The following is an 18,102-nucleotide window of genomic DNA, read 5'->3' on the forward strand; positions in this document are numbered from 1 at the left end:
AAAACATCACCCATAGATCTTAAAACAAAACCAATTCCCATAGATTTTATTAACGCTACTAAACTCCCCTAAGATTTTATAACAAAGATAACTTCCATAGATTTTATAAAGAATAAAACTCCCCGAGGTGTTATTACAAAAACAGCACTCATAGATTTTATAACAAAAAACAACATCAATAGATTTTATGAAAAAAAACAGCTCTCCCTAAATAGTATAAAATAAAAACAGTACCCTACATATTATAACAAATCTCAAAAGTCGTCGAAATACATGTGTCCTGTTTATATATCATGTAATTTAAATGTGCAAGGTAGTATTTATTTATATACCGTGAATAATGCCAAGTGTTATGGCGAGGTAGAAGATTATATTTCAGTATCAGCTGTTAGCAAGAGGCTACGGAGTAGAGATGCTATATCTTGCAGTTAAGTGAATTAGTAATCTTATTCATAGTTATTTCTCTGTCAAGGTTAAGACGCTTTTCATCTCAGCTTCTATAGAAAATGCATATAGTTTATAAAGGTACCGTTGATTAAATAATTTGTACCAGTACTTCCATGAACCCAGAAATGCTTTTTGAGTGTATGAAATGAAAATGCCACATATTAAACATAGGCAAAAAGAGTTTTTATGATTACCACTTTTCGTGCTAAGATGTTGTCATTGCCGTTTTTATTGAAAGTAGATCCACTTTGCATAGGATTGTTAAATAGAATGCTGTAGTCTAGAGGAACATTTAGAAAATCCTTTCTAGCGTAACATATAGGAAAATAATTTCTAAAGTATGAAAATAATGTAGACAATAAAAAACCCAAAGTCAAATGGTCGCCAGCCGTGTGACTGATATTTTATCATTTAAATCATTCACTGGACAGTAACTAAAGGCGAAGCTCTTTGAACTTCCAAAATATAATGTCAGGATTTAAAAAAACAAAAAAGAAACCTTTGGTTTGATTGCCACATAAAACAGATACTGAAACGTTATGGAGTCCCCTCATTCTTTCAATGCCTTTAGTCCATTTCAACACATTCAGAGGAAGGACGAAAAAGATGAGATTGCTTTGGTGCAATTATTTATTCCCAGGGTCATAAAAAATACTTTCAAAAGTATTCGCGGCGTTCTTCGCATAAATCAAGATTGAATAGTTGGAAGGACCCTCCATTTGAACCTTTGACCTCGGGCGTAAATTAATAAAATTGCCAAAAGGCAAACGCACCACAATCCGGGCAGTTGCTTGCATGCAATACCGCCCCCCCCCCCCCCCCCCCTCTGTAAAAAATTACAGCGCTTGGTCTTACCAGCCTTCCTCTTATTATTCTATTTTTTTACCGGGAGAGATTGGGTGAAGTGGAGTTTGATGGGAGTTTAAAAGTCTGTTAAGACGATGGAATATTGTATAACTTCTCAGGAAGCAAGATTATCCCACATAATTGCTATCACTCGCTCTACGTATGCTAGTAAAAGTTATTAATATTCATTATTCCTTAGTAGCACTTTTCCTTTTCATTTTTTTACTTATTATTATTTTTTTTTTTTTTTGCGAGCGCGCGAGATAGGGAGATGGCTGTTTTTATTTCTTGTGAGACGATAAAAGCAAAATTATCCCATATGATTGCTATCACTTCTTCTACCTATAGTAGAAGTGATTATATTATTCTCAGAGAGCACAAGTACTCCGTTATTTCTGAAAATATAATAAATAAACTTGTAATAATTTCCTTTCAAGAATCATGAAATATGCTGTAAAATTCTTATCTTAAAAAAAAAAATGTTTAATACAAAAAAATAAATAAGAAAAATATGTCACATTGGGTCTCTCAACTGTTGAAACAAATAAAATTGATCCGACAATAATCTGGTAAATAAAATTGAAAGGTTATGATAATGAATCTGAAATGGTTCGGTTGTTATTAAAACTATTTTGAATTCACTGAAATAATGTTCTTCTTGTAAAGTATAATGCGACGAACCCGCGCTATTTTTTTTTTTTTTTTTTTTCATTTTGTGTGTATGTCATTTTTCAAATTATTTTAAAGTGAACACCCGCCCTCTATTGACATTAATAGAATTTACGCTCGTGATGAATTATATTTCATGCAAAATTCAAAGTCATGTTTCTTAAAGTCATATGAAAAAAACAAACGAGACATGATAAAATCTTGATAACGCTGTCAATTGCTGTACATAATAAAAAAATAGTTCTCGAATTTAGCTGATGTATACGAATCATGGAAATGCACACCGTGCGTTTTAAGCCAATATCTAAATTGGTATTTATATTCTGGTCCTTCTGGAATTATGAATGGAAGGTTGCAAGCAACGAAATAAAAATGTTTATGCAATTTAATCTTTTGTATAAATAATTAAAAGAAAAAAAACTGAAACATGAGTGTGGAAAGATGTGAATGTGTTTTTAAGCCAATATCTATATAACTTAATCTATATTCTGGGCCTTTCTGGTAATTAATAATCTGGAATTTGTTTGCCAGCAACGACATAAAAATGTTTTTGCAATTCAATCTTTTTTATGAATAAATTTAAAGAAAAACAAACAACTTGAGTTTGGGAAGATGTGAATGCGTTTTAATTAAGCCAATATCTAAATGACGTTTATATTCTGGTCTTTCTGGGAATTATGAATAGTTGTTGCAAGCACAGACATACAAATTTTTTTGCAATTTGATCTTTTGTATGAATAATTCAAAAACCATTTTTTTTTATGTTGTATTAGGAAAGTATAGAAAGGCATTTGTATTTTAAGGCTTTAGAAGTCGCGAATGAATGTTGCAAGTGAACGAAAGTTAAAATGTTCTGCGTATGTGTATGAATAATCCTTAGACTTTTTTGTCTTATTGTTGACTTATAGTTGTCTTGGGAAAATGTAAAAGATATTTATAGTTTAGTCTTCAAAAGTTATGAATGAATGTTTCAGGCTACTAAGATGTAAAGGTTTTGGAATGAAATGTTTTGTGTGAATAATTCTAAATTTATTCTTGCAGTTGTTTTAGGGAAATTGTAAAGTTAAGGTATTTAAAATTCAAGTCCACATACTAAAAAGAATGAACGCTATAAGTAAAGAGGTTAAAGTGGTTTTTGCATTCAAACGAATAATTCTTTTTTTTTACATTTTTCTCAGGAAATGTAAAAGATATTTAAATTCTATTCCTCAGAAGTTATGAATGAATTTGCAGGTACATGAGATATTTTGTTTGAATAATTCTTACGTTTTCTTAAGGTCGTCTTAGAAAATTTAAAATAGAGTAATATGCATTACAAAATGGCTATAGGATATAGTTTTTGTTTGAAGGTCGAGCTAAACTGAATCGCTTATAGCTCAATAGTCTTACATTAGGGAAATTTAAATATAAAGTTTAGCATTTTAATATTACCAGTTGTGTCATGAATATTAACTTTCATCACTGAATTAACTGTTCCATTTATTCAGTTGTTTGTAGAAATTCGTCCCACATGAAAATGTTTGTCCCAATGAAAATTATTGCAGTCCAGCCAGACTGCCTTAGCCATAAATTCCAAAATCGTCCTGTCTAGCCTTAGAAGGCATTCGGCAGTCTAGACATTTGCGCTTGAATTTACTCTTCTCGTAATTCTGCTTTAGGATTCCAGTACATTATGAATAAGAAAGTCGAGGTGGTCCTTTATGCTTCTTTTTTAAAACAGATACATTTTGGATTCCAGTGCCTTAGTGAATGTGAAAAATTGAGTGCTTTAGTGAATATACACAATTAAGGTTCTTTGCTTCTTGTAAATAGACATAGCTAATTCCTGTCGTTTCCCTTTAAAATATTTCAATGGCATTTCTCTATAACGTCTAAAACTCTTTGTCACTGCTTGTAAGATTAATGATTATGTATTTGTATAAAACAGATAAAAGCATAATTGTTACTAATATATATATATATATATATATATATATATATATATATATATATATATATATATATATATATATGTATATATATATATATATATATATATATATATATATATATATATATATATATATATATCTTTGATTACTTCATGACACTCACATTTTTTCACAGCTGGTGTTTTTCAAATACATTTAGACAAATATGTAACTCATAGGTTATTGTAAGACACTAAAATGTTCACAACTGATATTGTTGAAATTGTGTCTAGAGAAAATAGTATAAATTGTGGATTATTCTAAGAGATTTAAACATTTGCACAACTGATGTTATTTAAAATACATTTAGAGAATTATATATATATATATATATATATATATTATATATATATATATTCTATATATAAAACTCTTAGATCATTCTTTATATTATTCAACGAGACTCCAACAATTTCACAGCTAATATTATTTAAATTAAAAATACATCACTATATATATATATATATATATTATATATATATATATATATATATAATATATATATATATATATATATAAATATTTTATCATTCTAAAAGACTGATATATTCTTACGGTTGATATTATTTGGAATATATTTTAGAGACAAAAATAATTTTAAAAGACCAACATTCTCACTGCTGACATACATTGAAATAAACAAAACAAAAATCTTAGATTACTTTAAGATTCTCTTAACATTTTCACAGCTGCCATTATTCAGAATACATTAAGAACTATCGGTCGATTTTTTTTTTTTTTTTCACGAAAAAGACGAGAGCTACGGATATTCTGGCCAAAGGAAAGGCCGCTTGCCACTTTTCCTAAGGACCCCCTTTTGCCATACAGTTTCCAAAAGTTTTTTTCTTTTTTTTTTTCTTTTTTCCTTGTTCCTCTGCTCTCAACAGATTTTCTCTTCTTCGCTCATTTCTCACTGGAATTTCTCCGATGCCACTCTAATTTCATTTGACCTCCTCCTCCTCGTCCTCTTCCTCCTCCTCCTCCTCCTCCTCCTAAGAACGAAGAAGAAGAAGAAGAAGCAGAAGAGTGGATGAGGAGAAGCAAGCTGAAGAATAGCGATTGGTAGAGGAGGAGGAGGACTAGATGGGTGGAGGAGGGAAGGAAGAGGAAAGGATTAGTGGAGGAGGAGAGCAAAAGAGGAGGGTAAGGATGGGTAGGAGGGAGGGAGGGGGGAGGAGGAGGAAAGGATGGGTAAGAGGGAGGGAGGGGGGGAGGGGGGAGGAGGAAAGGATGGGTGGGAGGGAGGGGTAAGGAAGAGGAGAGGGGAGCGTCATGGCGAAAGCTGGTTGCAAAGCAAGATAAACAAAAAACCTCGAAGTAGAAGAAAAAGGAGTAAGAGAAGAAGAAGAAGAAGAAGAAGAAGAAGAAGAAGACGAATTTGTACGGCGAGTTTGACCCACCGTCATCTCTCCTGAGGGTTAAATATCTCGAGAGATCTCATGACAGCTGAAAACAAATCAACAGTAATTAGACCTGGATGGGACTGTTCCAGGACGACCCATATTTTGATTGAATAAATTCTGGAAAATGGCGTCGCAGTGATTTCTGTCAGTTAATGGACTTGTGACTTGTATAGGAGACAGGTGCATCACGGGTCGCGTTTATGGAAAATTAGGATATTATTAGAGTAATCGTTTTCATTACTACTACTACTACTACTACTATAGTAAATTCACATCAACTGTGCATCTGATGTCTAGGCCAGTCCCCTTACGACGCCCCTGATTGGCTATTGATAAGCTCCCACAGGGCTGGTAAAAAAACCCTCAGTCTCTCTTGAGAGTTCACATAGGCAGAATGTATGTTCCACCTCTCCTGAGGGATACTTTTGAAAGACTATCCCACAGGGGAGGTGGAACATACATTCTGTCTATGTTGAATTATCTTGAGAGACCGAGAGTTTCTAACCCTGTCCTTGGGTTATCAACAGCCAATCATGGAGCGTCGTGAGGGACTGGCCTAGACATCAGATGCACGGTTGATGTGAATCTACTATAGTAGTAGTAGTAATGAAAACGATTACTCTAATAATATCCTAATTTTTAATATTATTATTTTATTATTATTATTATTATTATTATTATATATTATTTATTTTATTTATTGATTGGAAATTAGTGATAAACAGTTTAGAGGGGTACTTGCTCATAAAGTATTCGTATTTTACGAGGTTTTATGCAAAGACCACCTGACATGCAAACTCGAATTAAATTTTAATTTCATTTACAGCGTTCTCTCCGTAGGGGGATAATTCCGTAAGTGCACGTCACGTGGTGCACTGTAGGCATTACAGAAAGCTGTTTGCAGTAATCCTTCGGCTCCTAGTTCCCTCCACATTTTAGCCTTTTACTGTACCGCCATTTGCGTTTCCTTTCGTCAGTTTTGCTGTCCAGTACCTCTAACTATTATTTCTTATCAACCAGTCTAACTTCCTCTTGTCTTGAGCGCTGATTGGTTGAACGTGCCTGAGTTCTTGGGTTTATAGCCTGAATTTCGTGATTCATTTATTCTATTTAACAATATTTCGCAATAATCTCCGCCGAAAAATATTTTTGCCGGGGACCGAAGACCAGCTGAACGAAAGGTGAGGAAAGGGAGACCAAAACAAAAGGGTCGACCAAACGCTCGTCGTTTTGGGATCTCTCGCTATGGCCGTTTTTTTCTATCTCTCCGATTTCTTTTCCCCCTTTCCCCCCCGAACCGGATTGCAAGCGCGCCCGTTATCGATGCTTAATTTGCGTCACTTTTTCCCGCGATGTCGTAAACTCGCCCGTAAATTTTGATTGATGTCTTTGGGTTAGTAGAAGACAATCGCCCAGACCTAGGCTAGGTATACGTACGTAAGGCAATCGCGTAAATAAGATATCTATCTCACTTATTTCCTTATTCTAGTTTATTAAAGCATATTTCAACTTCTCGAGGCCACAAATTAGCCGATATTTTCAGTCGGTAACAACTTCCGAGGCTAACTGTAGGTAGCCTAACGCGATGCTTACTTAGGACACTTTTGTATTCTAGGTATAAAGGCTAGTCTCCGTTTAGGTTAGGCTGCATCTAGGCCTGATTTGGTCTAGTTGCCCCAGAAAAGCTCTTTTGGGGGTCCTTTTGAGGTTCTGTGCCTCGTGGGTAGCGATTCGGCATAGGGTAAACAAGCCTAACCTTTCCTAGGATGCCAGCGCATGACCTAGTAGGGTGATGCATCCCTGTCTGAAAGTCTAGCCATGCGCGGGGTAAACTTACCTTCATGACTCTTTCGAAATTTTACTCATAACACCTTACGTGTAAAAGATTGACGCCATCTCGGTGTTTGCGGAGTCACATGTGTCCATAAACTTTCCATTTCCAGTGCTAAATCCGCACATCACTTGTACCCATAGATGCTGGGACACTATTCACAACAATCTTAAATGATGAGGGGTATCAGCTCCGGCCGGGAAAACGTCGTTTGTTTGAGAAAAAGAAGAAGAGTGCAGTAGATAACATTTAAATAGTTAGGGTAAACAACCGCAGACAATCCATTGTCATCGCGCTGGCTGACCAGGCCTTATTCACTCTATATTTAATTGATGAAAAAACAAAAAGAATACAATTACAACTTTAAAGCATACCGGAGCGCCTGAAGATTCTTTGGGCAAGAGTACCGTCTGCTAGATAATTAGCGGACGAATGCAAACAAGATGGCGGCCGTATGTTTTGGCGCGTTATTTAGTTTTGGCGCGGTCGAACGGCGTTGTGCGCCTTTTCGACATTTTTAATGATTCTTGGCAAGCTCATGTGTTCTGGCAAGAAAAAATGCCACAGACAAAAAAAAAAAATTAGTTTTGGCACGGTCGAATGGCACTGTGCGCCTTATCGACATTTTTAATGATTCTTGGCATAGAAACAAGTGTATGAACCCGCACTTACCTTATTTGAGATTGAAATTGGAATCGTCGGACCAGTTGGAAATTACCGATTCGCACGACTCAATAGTTGATACACCGCCACTGGAAGGTGCGCGGTGCTTCACGAGGCCGATTGTGCCTTCTTCACACTTATTGCATTCACCACTAAAATCACCAAGAAGGCCATTTTTCATTATAAAGATAAGTAATGACTTTACACAAGACACCCCAAATCCAGCAACGTGACCGGATTGGCGGCGGCAAATTGAAAAGATGTTCGGGATAAGACGCGGACACGGCCATGTTGGGAAGCCAGGAAAGACAGGTGCATGGCGCATTGGGTCAGGGCACAACGAGGTCATCAGCTGTTTTGGATGGAACTACTTACCTTGACGGAGGGATTGGTGGCCCGGGCAGAAGGAGTCACAAGGCATGCCCAACGAATCTACAGACTACCCGTGAACTAGGGTAAATAATCACAGACGATCCACCATCATCACGCTGGACGGGTCTTATTCACTTGATATTTAATTGGTGAAACAAGAATGCAATTACAACTCTAAGCATACCATTCAAAAGATTGAAGTTTCGTCAACATAATGTGATATATGAAAGGGTAAATCTAAAGGAGAGCTCTGTCTCTTGTTTGCAGAAGAATATATATTTTTCCGATGTATTTTTTATTGATTATGCTTAAACTGGATAAGTTAATATTGGTGGCATCAAGCAATTACACCCTTGTTCCCATCTAACAATCTTGGGGGACCCCAGTGGGAACCGGGCTTTTGGGTGGGGGGGAGCAGGAGAAAAGTGATTTCCAGGGCACTACCTAACCTAACCTAGAGCGCCGTACCCCTACCTAGGCGCGACCCCCCCTTGAGGGCACTACCTTCCCTGCACCGAAAGGCTTTTTTGTTCAAGTCAAGAAGGCACTTTTCCTTAAAAGTCGGGCAAGTATGTTCACTCTTGATTTAAACCGTGATTTTGGGCAAAAGTTACGAGCCTTTCTATAGGCCCATAATAATAGTTTGTGAAATCTCGATAATTCACGTAACAATTTTCTCACACTGTGGGGAAACTTTCCTGGGGAAGAAAATCGGAGCGTGTTCTAGACGGTCGTGCTCATTCACTCATGGCGTTAGTGCAACTAACGCTTAATTGGAGAAAATAGGTGTGTTTGCCTTAAAAATTTACGACTTGGTAACATTATATATCGTCATTGGCTGAAAAAAAGTGTGCTTTCTTTTGTTTCAGAGAAAATTGAATCGTGCTTATTTACGATTGGATATTGTCTATAATGATGTCACTTTTTGGGTGGAGTTTTTTTTTGTGACGTCATTCGGAATGTGTGGTTCCCCATGACAATTCGAGACTGCGCAGCACACAAACGAATGAAAAGGAGCTCATTAAAATAGGTGATAGCGACAGAGACAACAACATGAAGGACACTGTTTTTTCTATAGGTACAAATATCAAGTTGTGTTTCTAGACCGATAGGACTTACCGTCGCTAATTTCCGTCTTCCTTAGAACACAACTTAGTATCTTCTTTCAAGGTATAAACACATTTACACTAAAAAACGGCTGGAGCGCTTATTAAGATTTACCTATGAAAGCCCCATACGAACTAAAAGAAGCATGTGACGCTCTTCGTAAAATATGTTTTCAAGGCAGTTTTGAAATCCAATATGGCAGAAATCGTGTGGCTGGACGGGTCTGGTCACGGATGGACACCATCTTTCCCAGCCTTCCCAGCACTCATTTGAACAATGTTAACGTATATATGTAACGTTTATTGATCTTACTCAAGATTGCAGTGGTAATCAGCACAATAAAAACATTTTGTTGCCTATATTAGTGAAAGTATGAAACTTGTTATTCCCGGGGTTATGGTTTGAAACTGAATTCATTTTTACCTTGTAATCGGTGGTTTTATCCTTACTGCCATCACAACTGAAACTCCACAGTGCTTATTTGATTGTTATTATACACATTTTGGTCTTAATTCACTCCACATTGCACTTGAACCACGTTGCTGTTCCTGGTTCCTAAACGCACACTCCACAAACACAGTTACGAGCAGCAGACGACGACGCTGCAAAGTTTTATTCCCTTAATTGTTTACTTTACTCATTATTTAGTTCAACATTACTTTATTTCAAAATGTTTATTTAATTCATGTATTACCCCTTTTTTTTTTGCAACCAAATTACCCCGAAAAATTACAGATATTTCTAAAGTAGGTACAATCCAATGTTTCTAACCTTGTTGTACATCAGGCTGCCAAAAACCATAGCAGAGCAGACTACGGTAAGTGGATTATAATTTTTTTTTTTTTTTTTTTTTTTAAGGCTATATTAGTATTTGATTTTTTTAAATAACTGTATGCCAGAAATAAATGTATCCTTTAATGTTTGCATGCTAAGAATGGCAAAATCATGGTTGCCATATTAGTGGAGCTTCACACATACGTCGATGCATTATATAAACTGTTTCCATGAATTCTAGTTGTCATAGTAATGCAATAATGATAAAAATTGCTTTAATATTTATGTATGTATATACTTCCAATACATGGGCTAATTTCACCAATGTCCACGTTTTGTGTATAGTCTTATACCCAGTTTTGGAGGGTGAACACATACCGAATGGCAACTGTTAATTACAGCCATCCCCCCCAAAACCAACGTTAAATTGTTAATAAGCAACCAAAATACTATACGAAACCGCAAGTAGCCTCTAAGTATCTTAAGTACCCGCCATGTCTCGATAACTTAGATTAATCAAATTGTTACTTAAAACACCTTACTCGTAGAAGATTGACGCCATCTCGATGTTTGCGGAGTCACTTGTGTCAATTAACTTTCCGTTTCATGTGCTAAATCCGCACACCACTTGTACTATAGACGCTGGACACTTTCTTCACAACAATCTTAAACGATGACAACGTTCGCGCTCAATTCCAAGGAAACTCACGATTTTTCGGGAGGAAAGAAGAGGAGTGCGCTATATAATTTTGAAATAAATAGTTAAACATCGGTGTAAGGTTATGAGTTACATAAATTTATTATGTATTCATAATAATTAATTTGAAAATATTCGTTGTTGAAAAAGTAACCAGATTCCTGACTCAAATATCAACAGTTTTGCTGTGAACAGTACCTACTGTGTTGTTTGCCTCTCCTCCTATTTTTTTAATCAGTGTTGCCAGTTGGTATGTGTTTACCCTCCAAACTGGACCTAAGACTTACAAAACAAAATGGAAATGGAATTGTGAAATTAAGCATATCATTTGGTAGTATATGTAAATATTAAAGCAATTTTATCATTATTGCATTACTATAACAACTAGAATTCATGGAAACAGTTTGTAAATGCATCGGCATATGTGTGAAGTTCCACTAAATTGGCAACAATGAAATTTTGCCATTCCTAGTATGCAAGCATTAAAGCATAAAAAATAAAAAAGTCAAAATAGTAATATAGACTTGAATTAATAAAAAGTGCTATAAAAAAACTATTTTTGTCATAAACAATTCACTAATCTGTCGTCGTCTGCTCGCCAGTGCTTTTGGCAGCCCTGTGTACGTACAGGGTGCCTATAAAGTCCCAATACCATTGTAAGTATTTATTGCTCAGAAACCATATAACATAGAGTAATGCAGTTTTGTAGAATGTTCTACATTCAAGTTTACATTCTGAGCACTTCATTCTACAAAAAACTGCATTAGTACTCTGTTACATGGTTTCTGAGCAGTAAATATTTGTAATGGTATACTGAGCCATTTTGGACACCCTGTACATTAAGACAAAAATTGTTCCTGCCATAGCTTCACTGTCAACACACTCAGTGTATTTCAATTGCAATTTGGAGTGAATTAAGAACAAATTGTGTATAATTACAATCAATTAAGCACTGGAGTTTCAGTTGTGATGGCATTAAGGATAAAACCACCAATTACAAGGTAAAACTAAATTTCAGTTCAAACTATAACCCCGTGAATAAGACATCTCATACTTTCACTAATATAGGCAACAAAATTTTTTGTTGTGCTGATTACTACTGCAATATTGAGTAAAAGCAATAAACATTACATAGATACGCAAATAATTGTTCAAATAAGCGCTGGGAAGGACGTGTTCGCCTGTGTATTTCTGGTCCGCAAGACAATACCACGCCATATTGGATTAAAAAAACTTCCTAGAAAACATATTTTACAAAGACCTCACATGCTTATTTTAGTTCATGTGGCAGTTTCAATTATCTCATTTTGTTGACAAAACTTCAATCTTTTGAATGGTATGCTTAAATATTGAATTGTATTTTTGTTTTCATTCCACCGATTAAATATAGAGTGAAAAAGTGGCTCATTAGTCCATGCAAGTGCCTGCTCAGCGATGCATTACCCTAATCAGAACCTACCTACCTCACTTTGGGCACTGTACCCTGACCTGGCCTGGGGTACGAACCCCAAAGTAACTCTAAACGTCAGCGACTGTGGGGTCAGCGTCCATTCGGTGGTTGTCCCGTCAAACTGCAGACTACCCTTATTACATTTTTACCTTTTATTAATTTACTTTTTTTTCCATATTTCCCTTTAATATTAATTTATTTTTTCCTTTCAAATTAGGTCTTGTCTTTGTCTCTCCTCTCTCTTTACCTTCTCCAACTTGCTAATATTAATTTTTTTTTTTTTTTTTTTTTTTTTTTTTGTTTTTTTTTTTTTTTTTTTTTGATTAGTGAGATCTCTTCTTTCCGTATTTCCTTTACCTTCTCTTACTTCCAAACATTAATTTATTAATATATTTTATCTTGTTATTTAGTGAGATCTCGTGGCCCACCATTGTTGCCCTTGTTCCACATGAGTTAGGGCTCATATTCTGAATAATAATTGCAAATATGATAGGATTTATCTTTTTAAATATGTAAGCAAAATGAAAAGAAAGTATTTTGAGTGAAATTGCCCTTTTAGATATGCCAAGACATGTTTGGACCATGCAACGTAACCAATGCACCTTGAAGAATATTTACAGTCAAACAGTGTACTCAAACATTATTTAGAAATGGAATTTTGCTACAATTTTAATATTTTGTATTCAAATTTGATCCTTTTTTTAACTTTTTAAAAGTGATAAGAATGTAGAACAGTGAAGACATTGAAGGAGGAAAATAACTGCGTATCATCAAGGGAAAGATACTAATAGAAGTGATGTGATGCCACCGTCACTTAGGTCCATGAAATGGGACAACATGAAATGAGACAACATTTTACAGCAGCTGAAAGAATACTGTTCATTAAAAAACAGCATCAGTATATACTGTGACATTTCAGGTTGGCCCAAACCATACAGATGGGTAGACCAATTGTAATAGTAGTCACGAAGAACAACAACAAAAACATGGTGACGTAATGGAAACTGACCCATCTCCCGTATTATACTGATTATTAAAGATGTCGCTATAGAAGGGATTCATTTTAAATTCTATAGGGAAAACTCATATTATGCTATATAAACTTTTTTATGCATATGTATAAAGTTAATGCACTTAGACCACACCAGGTACACATTCTTACCTTACCCAGTGTGCATCATCACTCCTCCCAGAGCATTCCTTAACCGTTATAAACTCACTTATAATGCAGTCTCCTACTGATGATGAATTACGTTTGATGCAACTTTTATCATTTACGATTTGTTTTATTTCTGTTTTAACTTCATATATGCTGATAAGGATTTATGAGGCCCATCCATTGTGGATGAAATTTAATGTTATTTTCTCTCTCTCTCTCTCTCTCTCTCTCTCTCTCTCTCTCTCTCCTCTCTCTCTCTCTCTCTCACAGCTAGGAAAAAGTGTAACCCTATCTTACATGTTAATACAAATCTACCACCACGAAGACCAAAGTGTGGCATCAATGGGAAAGAATAAGTCATAGAATTCAGTAATGTGATTTTTTTTCTCATTTCAATGGTATTGGAGGGTAGCCATGACATGACCTTACATTCCTTTGCTTCAGAATTTGTTGGAATGTATTTCGAATGTGCTTACATGAGTCTTATATACTGCATTTTATATTAGTGTAATGTTAGTAATGTCTGTTATAATCACAGTAGTCCCCGTATATCGGCAGACTCAGTTAATGGCAATCTGGTTTAAATCGGCTGTATGTGGTGCCATAATGCACCAAGTTTCGGTTATTGGTGCCATAATGCACAACCACCGGGAACGGAACTCCCGCCAATAACCAAGGACTGCCTCTATTGAATTTGTTGAATGTGTCATGGCAGTAGGTTTGTCTTTACATCCCAATAAGGAGAGGTCCCTATCCTGTGGTGTGTTTGGCTATTGGCAGTATTCTCTCCCTGCTGAGTTGCTTACCATATGTTCTGTGTTTTACACTTGTTCCGATACGTAATACAAACCATCGGTCCCTTTAACAATAGGAAGTAGCTAGCGGCAGCTGGAACGGTCGTAAGCTTCGAACAAGGGGAGAACGGTAGTTAACTGCTTGTCCGACAGTCGCGCGCCGCGCGCCGCGCGACTGAGAGGTAAACAAATCACTTTTGCTTTCGGCCGCGGGTGTGAAGGACGTGTTCGTCATCGCTCTCTCTGCCCGCTTCATCGTCGTATGCTTTGTTTATATTGTGTTTTCTACTAATGGTTTGTTTGACTTGAAAATGAAACTGTAAGTACACTGTTTTCATTTTCATTACTTAATTATGAACCAACATGGAGCTATCGCCGTAGATGCGGCGATTTCCTCTCTTTTCATAAATTGAACCCTTGAATTATGTCTCGGTGCCGAGGGCGGGCGCGCTCGCGCCGAGTCATGTATTTTGGGCGAAAGTGTGTAATTGAAAAATGTAAGTACTTTTTTCATTATATTTTTGCCCTGTGCGTTCGTTACCGAGAGCGTGATTGCGCTCGGCACGAGCCTTTTATTTTGTATGATAAAATGCAATGAAAGTGGATTCGCAATGCAGTATTCTTTTCATTTATTTATTTGCATAATTTAATTTGGATCAATTTTCGCTCTTACCCGGGAATTGATCCTTACGATTATTTTCTGGGAAAGTGAAATCGCAAGTGCAGTATTCTGTTTCATTTTCATATATATTTTATGATAGCATCATATTATTTGGATCACAAGTTTCCGTTCTTACCCGGGATTGATCTTTTCCCCTTTAAGTTTCTATGAAGTGAATCGCAAGGGCAGTATTCTGTTTCATTTTTCTTATTACTTTTCACTGCTGTGCGGGGTAGGTGGGGAAGCGAAGGTCTGCCAGGAAGTCGTCGGAAAGCTCTCCCGCGACTCCCTTGGTATCCGATTCTTCGTCTTCCTTCCTGCCCCCCGCTCAGCTTCTTCGTTGTATTTTGTATTTGGGGTCTTCCTTGCGTTCGGGTGGGGCATGTCTTCCCCCCGTGCGTGAGGGAACCCCTCTTACTAATCTATCTATGCTACCGCAGGTGCTACATCCGTGGGAGACGACCTTGGACAGGTATGGACCACCGCGGCGGCGGCAGGGCGTGCCTAGCATCCACGGGCTGCTGCAGCGTCTAGCGAGGTCTGTGGCGGTCTCCACTACTACCACGGCCGCTTATGCTGCTCCCCCCCCCCCCCCCCCCCTCCTGGTCTACACTCCCCATGCTGTGTCGGTGACAGCCGTCTGCCGCTACTAGGGCCGCCGCCGTACCGAGGGGGGTTGCCTGCCGCCGCCTGTTTTTCTTCGTGTTGCCTGCCCCAGACTTCCGCTGTTCCAGCAGCTCGCCCCTGGACCGGCCGCCAGTACCGCTGGCTGCCGATGATTCTACGAGGCGATCGCTGGGCCTGTTGATTCCCGCTGTTGGCTTGGCTGTCCCTTCTGGGTCTACCGCTGCCGCTGTTCCTGCCGCTCCTGAGCTGGTTGCTGTTCCTATCGCTCCGGGTTCCTGAGCCTGTCATAGCTGGTCCAGCCCACGGTAGTGTGTCTTCCCCAGTCCCAGGTCCCTTCTGGACAGGTGCAGTCGGGGCCGTGTTGCTTCGGCAATAGCCCCGGCTCCGGCCTGGATGGAGGACCTGAACGACTGTCCTGCGTGAGCTGACGAGGAAGGAGGAAGAAGAGGAAGCTGTCATCTTCGTCTTCATCGTCTGCTGCTGCCCTCCCCTTCTTCCCCGACTTCTAAGGCCCATAAGCCGAAGAAGAAGAAGGCTTGCCTTCCCCCCCCTAAGAAGTCTCCTTCGGGAACTTCTAAGGGCCCGTCCCACCCCGGTGGGACGGGGGGTCCTTCTGCTGGTCCTCCTGCTCCTTCGGGAGCGGGGCCTGTCTCCCCATCCTTCGTAACGGAAAGAGATAGATGGGGACCAGAGGAGTATCGGTTAGCTCTGGTACTTCCTCGCCTGGTGCTAGCGGCGATGCCGCTACGCCAGGTTCCGGCTCGGTCTCTCGTTCGCGAGAGATCCCGAGTGTACGTTCTCCCTCGGGAGACCGTGCAGCCAAGTTTCGGCGCCAGAGTTCGCTCGGCGCCAAGACGCGGCACGGAGCAGAAGGCTGGTAAGAGACGCTCAGGTGACTCTTGCCAGGCCAGCGGCCGCTCTTGCAGCGACCAGCTGTAACCCGGGTTTTCTTTTCCCCCTTTTCCCCCCTAAGAAGGCTCCTTCGGGACCTTCTAAGGGCCCGTCTCGCTCCGGCGATTCGGGGAGCTCTTCTGCTGGTCCTCCTGCTCCCTCGGGAACAGGGCCCGTCTCTTCTTCTACCAAGGAGAAGAAGACGGGGACCAGAGGAGTACCAGCTTTGGCTGGCACTTCCTCGCCTGGTTCTAGCAGTTCTGCCGCTAAACCAGGATCCGCCTCGGCTTCTCGTTAGCGAGAAGTACCGAGTGGACGGTCCTCCCGCGGGAGACCGTCCAGCCAAAGTCTTGACACCCGAGCTCGCTCGCCGTCAAGACCGAAGCGCGGAGCAGAAGACTGGCGAGAGTCGTGCAGACGACTCTCGCCAGGCCAGTGGACGCTCTCGCAGCGACCAGCTGGCTGCTCGGGTTGACGTGACGGTCGCTGACCAGCCACGGGTTGAGGCGAGGAAGGGGTCCCCGCGGCCGTCGGTACCAGCCAGCGGCTCGACGCGCCGAGAGGACGCTCGCCGGTCTCACCGCGACAGCGAGCCTAGCAGGTCACCTGACGCCGCTCCCATCGGGACCGGGCGGAGACGGTAACCAGCAACAGCTCGCCTGACGCTAGAGATCAGCGTCGACGTTCTCAGCCGAGCCTCTCGCCCCAGGCGAGCGGCAAGGCTAGGCCTGCTGCTCGATCGCCACCACGGGTTGACGATCAGCAGCAGCCCTCCAAGCACGCTGGTCCTGCCAGCGCAGGGTAGGGGGAGCGTCAGGTCTGCCTCTCCTGTAACCTTCAACCATCCTCGGGCTACACCGGGAGGAGCGAGGTACCTATAAGTGATCGCGAGAGGTGCGCCGCTCGCGATCCCGCTATGACGCCTTATGGACCAGGCACGGTTCTAGGACCGACCAAGGACATACGAGCAAGTAGCTGGAGGCGACCGTCAGGGGTCTGCCGCTGTTCCTCCTTCTGAAGGAGGAGTATCTCGGGATCTGTTCTTGCTGGAGGGACGGACGGTCCTACTCCGCAAGACGCGGTTACTCCCGAGATACAGAGGAATTTTGCAGAAGTCATTAAGCTGATTCGTCAGCATAATGACCTTGCGGAAGGATTGCCCTCTCCCCCAGCCAGAAGCCCACGTCTCTGCTCGAGTCGTTTTGGGGCCCGAGAGGGAACCCAAACCGACGGTGGGTCTGCCGCGATCGGAGCTTGCCGATTCTGTCTCGAACCAGAGTCTCTCGTCTCCGGACAAGAAGGCTCTCTCAGTTCTGGCCGGCCTCGATCAAGCTACTTCCACCTCCTCTACTGCGACAGCGGCGTTTCCACGTGTCTTCGGACACCGTATTTAAATACTCCTTCGGTCCTCCCTGAGAGGTTTCGACCTCGACGAGGACTGGAATGAGTCGGAGGACGGTATCGGCTCTCTCCTGTCAGGTGTCGATCAGCCCCACCCAGACGATGTTCACAGTGGCGGCAGACCCTTACCTACAGTGAGAGTTCGTAACCCTCCGCGGGAAAACGTTTTCTCCTGACGATACGTTTTCCCAGACTCTTGAGAGGCCATCGCCGCAAGGCGATGGCTGCTCCTACTCTTCTCCAACTGCTAGTTCCACTGGGAAGGCGAGCGAGTATCCAATTCCTTCCCCATTCCCTCTCTCCTTACGGCTACGAGGGAAAGGGGAGGGATCCTACAGAG

General features: G+C 40.3%; 1 pseudogene; it reads left to right on the forward strand.

The window, feature by feature from the left end:
- LOC135205196 (E3 ubiquitin-protein ligase UBR5-like) overlaps positions 1–18,102 on the forward strand; it is a 132,258-nt pseudogene that overhangs the window by 38,708 nt on the left and 75,448 nt on the right.

This window comes from Macrobrachium nipponense, chromosome 49 (genome assembly GCF_015104395.2).
Source record: "Macrobrachium nipponense isolate FS-2020 chromosome 49, ASM1510439v2, whole genome shotgun sequence".
Taxonomy (NCBI): domain Eukaryota; kingdom Metazoa; phylum Arthropoda; class Malacostraca; order Decapoda; family Palaemonidae; genus Macrobrachium; species Macrobrachium nipponense.